Source organism: Montipora foliosa, chromosome 3 (genome assembly GCF_036669935.1).
Source record: "Montipora foliosa isolate CH-2021 chromosome 3, ASM3666993v2, whole genome shotgun sequence".
In the NCBI taxonomy this organism is placed as follows: Eukaryota; Metazoa; Cnidaria; class Anthozoa; order Scleractinia; family Acroporidae; genus Montipora; species Montipora foliosa.
In genome coordinates this window covers 64,247,707-64,252,706 of record NC_090871.1, presented here as the reverse complement: position 1 = coordinate 64,252,706, position 5,000 = coordinate 64,247,707, and the positions used below count along the sequence as shown (strand labels likewise).

The 5,000-nt window shown below is 37.7% G+C and overlaps 1 protein-coding gene across 2 annotated transcripts in view; it reads left to right on the top strand.

Moving 5' to 3' along the window:
- Positions 1 to 5,000, top strand: part of LOC137995245 (uncharacterized) — a 35,836-nt gene that overhangs the window by 161 nt on the left and 30,675 nt on the right. The window contains exons 1-2 of one of the 2 annotated variants that reach the window (XM_068840819.1): positions 1 to 254; positions 1,815 to 1,919. The exon at positions 1 to 254 is cut by the window's left edge and continues 161 nt beyond it. The gene's annotated coding sequence lies outside the window, so the exon portion shown is untranslated. Of the gene's footprint in view, positions 432 to 1,814; positions 1,920 to 5,000 lie in introns of both variants that reach the window. The other variant, XM_068840818.1, reaches the window with a different exon arrangement.

The following is a 5,000-nucleotide window of genomic DNA, read 5'->3' as shown; positions in this document are numbered from 1 at the left end:
AATTAACAAAGATCTCTCCCGCCGGGATGCGTTCGCTTCAGGCTCAAAACTACAGCTTTGGTGCAACTTGCCATTTTGGCAGCGTTTTGAGAAGTCTTGAAGCAGAAACCCGGTGAAAATTGCACCGAGAAGGGGCGGAATTTGTGTAATCATTCGCCGTTTGGACATTGGCTAATTAATCAATTGCCCCTGTTTAATGTTTATCAGATAATTGACGAGAGCGAAAGAGGTTGTTCAGGAACGGAGCTAGAGAGGTACGCTTGGGGTAGGCTTTTGTCCTGGTTGTTTTCTCAGGGTTACACCAGACGCTATAGTATTGCATGATGCTTAGCCAAACGGCAGAACAGTGATCCTTGACCAGATGTTTCAGTCCTACCACTTCAAAAAGGTCCACGAACGTACAGGCAAATTGCTTTAACAGAGAAGCTAAGGTTATTCATATTACTTTTACCACATTCTAAATTATTTGAACGACCTTTAAAAGAAAACAACGCAAAAAATCTGAGGTTATAAGATTTGTTTTTCGCCATAGGCTTGGTGATTGAGGTTTGATCACTTCCACCTGCCAACAACAACATCGACAAAAAAGGGCAGGCCCTTTAAGCAAGTGAAACCGAAACGCAGGTCTTCATAAAGGGCAACATTTTTGTGTTTTCATTTGTTTCGTACACCGGCATAAGTACGATTTTTTAAAATTTGGTTTTGAAAGGCGTCTTTTACTCATATTTCCTTCAAAATTAAAAGAACTTAAAAAATTAAGATACCTACGGGGTAAACAAATTTTTGCCATTTTAATAAAAGAGCAGAAATTCACCCAAGAGTCAAAATAATTTTGCCATCATATGAATATGCTCCGTATATTTTGCCGACATATTTATCTTTGTATGACCCTTAAGGGTAGAAGATACCAACAGAAGACGTAAGGGTAGAATATACCTAATGGTTGAATCTATCACCTTCATTTGCATCCACCCTTTTCTGATAATTCTATCCTGGTGATTTTGATGCTTAAAATAAATTGAAATCAATTTGCCTTTTCCGAGTTAAAATTAAGTGACAGCTTCTTCAGATTTCAAAAGGACCAGTTAGACATATCAAACTGGGCTTTTGAATTTTAAAATCGTTCACTGTTCTATATGGTTCCCCGGTGGAGCTTTCCAAACAGTTGTATGCTTTTAAAACAGTGAATTGAATACTCTAGACTTGCTGGTGTTAGTATTTCAATATTAATTAGTAAAGACAGCGTTTAAAAGGCGCTTTTCACGGGATGTTCATAATCCTGCAACAATCGTAAACCACACTGAAAGCTGAACAGCTGAAATCGAGGTACGCGCAGTTCTTTTTCCAGTCTGTCAGTTCGGTTTTAACTGGACGATAAGTCAAATTGAAAAAGGTAATAATTAAAACAAGGAAAATCGCAGGTATTCATAAAGTAGACAATTTTAAAAGTGTTTCTCCTCAAGAATTTTCGATTGGAATTCTTCTGGGTCAACTAAAAGAGTTGTTTGTCCATACAAGAGAAATTTAATACACAAAAACTAAAAGTGATTTAAGTGCAAAGACGAAAAAAAATGAAAGGCCTTCGACAGGCTACTTCGAATTTAGGTGAATTAAGCATGAGTCTGTAAATCATATTTGTTTTAGATCTAAGGAATAAATCTTACAAATAGGGTTTTCAACTTTTGTCCTTCATTTTTTAATTGTCTAATGAAAACTGTTCTGTTTGATTTTTTTTTTAAGAGACGAACTACTATGTAGGATGAATGATATTTTCTTCGTGTTTAGGTTGTACGTACCTTTTTTTTTTTTTTCAGGCTTGTTCCCAACGGCTCAAGTTGCATCATTAACAACTGCGACAACACTTTCACTTAGAACGACATTAACAGCAGGAAGATTGAAAATTGATTACCCGGCGTCAGGTAATTTTTTCCAATAGAGCCTTTTCAACAGCCATTGCATGTTTTTTCGACAGCTATGACAAAAAAGTTGAACATTTTCAATAGCAGTCAGACAAAGGCCCACAAGTTTAACGGTTTAACATTTGCTTTAATATGCATTCGACTTTGTTGAACCAAGTATGTTGGCACAAGTATCCCTCAGATTGAAAGACTGATTGAGATCTCGGCCGACTGTGAATAGTTCATTAAATTAGAATGTTTCCACGTAAGAATATTTGACAATGGCCTCATTTTCGCCTGGTGGGTGTCACGTGACGGTGCCAAAATGACCTACTGGGATGGCGCGAATGAAGCTATTCGCGGCTGCGCATGCTCAGTGACTAAGGCAAGCGTTAAAACTAATAAACGTTGCAATTGTGACATCAAATATAAAAATTGGCGCGAGGACAGCGGTCTGTTGACCAATAAGACGCATCTTCCGGTCACACAGGTGAGATTTGGTGACACTGGAGCCAGGTTTGAAGAAGGATATCATACGCTAGAAATCTTTAAGTGTTATTGGACGAAATAAAACTGAACGTGGATTGGAGGGGGGGGGGGGGGGTACTAGGAGGGCTTGTCTCTCCTTTGCTAGTGGGACTCATCGACTGATTAAGGAAATCTTTGTTGACACTTTTTGCCTCATTAGCACAAGCCTATCATTTTGTAATCAGGCAGCCACAAAAAGGTACTAAGCATTGAAAGTACATTGCACAGTGAGCTATCTCTGAAAATATGAACCCGAAATGCCAGATAATCTCTGAACAATGAAGCTTTAAAAAATTGGAAATTTTACAACGAATGTAAGGGATCGTGATGATATTAGCGCTTTTGCCACCCACTTTAGGAATAAAGGTAGTTTGTACTTGTTAAAGTGTGCATGCGGATGTTCAAGTTCAAGTTCAAGTTCAAGTTTATTGTAGAATTTCATTATATAATACATTTTTCAATCTGCACTGCTCGCAAGTAGCAATAGCTAGTCGAGGCGAGCAGTGATTAGATGTATATAAAAGAGAGAACAAGTAGAGAAAGCTACGTTAATCAATTGTGTTTTGCAAACGAACAGGTATACGAATACCTAGTGTACAGAGAGTATACAGTCAACTAAAATAAGAAAATTTCATCTAAAATCAAACCAATACAAAGTGTAAATATGAAAAGCCAAAGTACTAATATATTTTTGTTATTAAGACAGATAAATCAATATAGTCATTTTCTTCTGAAAGTCTTTGGAGTAGGATATTGTGGATTTTAATTTTAAAATTGTTTTTGGATAGATGGCAAATTTCACAAAGTAACTTATTCCAAATTTTTACACCATTTCTTGAAAAGGATTTAATTTGTTTATCAAGTCTTGAGGGTACAAGAGACGAGTAAGATTTCTCCCCTAAAAAATGCATTTTCTCGATTCAGACGCGTTGGTGCGTGTATTTAGTGAATTTTTATGAAACTTATTTGATTAGACTCCAAGCAGTCCCTTTTAAGTCAGTAGAGCCGTCCGCTTTTGGAATATTTTGGAATAGACGGCTTTATGGTCAAAGAGACATCTAGTTAAGTTCTAGGTGCCAACTGGGGCGTATGAACTTGGTGATCAAAAAATTGATTTTAACTTTTAGACGGCTTCTTTGTTAATGGCTGAAGTCAGTAAAGTTAGTTCTTCGGAAAACGTTCTGGCCATACTGGTACGTGTGCGAAGGGAGGCAAGGGAAAGAGTTTGTACTGCACAAAAGATGAGATACAACAAAGTTGATTCTTTTTATTTGTTGATGAATGTTACGTTGGGTTTTTACAATTACAGCTTGACACGTTTTTGTTCTTCCTGTTTGCAATAATGCGAGGTCGAGGTGTGCCGATCTTTGATCATTCTAATAAACTGTTTAGAAAACAAGGAATAACATATGGAGTAAAACAATTGCTTTATAATGAAGTGATGCTACTATTTGGAGACTTGTATAAAACATTTTGTACTTTAGTTTAGACATTTCAAGAAAAGGTTACAGGCGAGGTCGCGTTTTGTTTTACATCGAGGCGAAGCTGCTTTTAAAGAATATAGTTTGTGAATATATTTAAACGAATAGATAGACATAAGAGGCGTTGAGAAGGTATGGGCCTTTTTTTCCTCCAGTTTTTTTTGTGCGCCCGTCATTTTTTCCTTTTTAGCGCTTCCTGGGGAAGCTACTCACGTGTTAATGAAGTCGCAAGCTACTGACCGTTGGGGCCATGTCTGCCTTCTATAAAAAACGAGTCTAAGTGCGACGTTTTTGTGATAGTAGTTAGTTCTACTTTGCATATGACTGAAAACTAATTTTCATACGAAACAGCTCGCACTTAAGTAAAAAAGTAAAGTGGTGCATTTATATAGCGCCCTTATCACTAACGTCTCAAGGGCGCTTTACAATGATCAATTTACCCCAGCGGACTTAGACTCGCTTTGAAGACGAAGCAGACATGAACTCGGAAATAGCCTATTAAACAGTTCCAGTTGTTTTTGCTTGTTGGAAAAAAGTGAAAAATATCTGGCAGAGATGGCTACTGGCAACTTGTAAGTTGTAGTAGTTGACTGAGGTTGGTTTTACGCCAATGCAGTGGAATTCCTTAATGTGAAACGACGTGCCTTGATTACACAAGGAACAAAAAGTAAACGTGCTGCCTTTTTTTTCTACAACCAACGCCTTAGCTTGAAGATTGCATAGGGCTTCGTATAAAATGCAAAAATGTAAAAAGAATCAAGACTTTTCACCATCTAAATTTGCACATAATTCATGTAATCTCGAGTACTGAAAAATCAACCTAAGCAAAAAAGTGGTGGGGCTATAGCCCTACCATCTCTTCCCCCTCTGGGGTCCCTGGCAAAGCGATTTGCAAGCCTAACTGAGTCAATAGTAAAAGAGCTACTGCAGCTGTCAACTCAGGCGCTGGTTCTGGAATCGAGTGTCTGTGCTCATGCTTGATCTCCCTGAGAGCCACTCAGAAAGAAAAGGCGTTGCCAAACGAAGAAGAGAAAAACAATTGGACCTCAATTTTAAGAATTAACGGAATGATGGTGCTGGTGAACTAAGATGG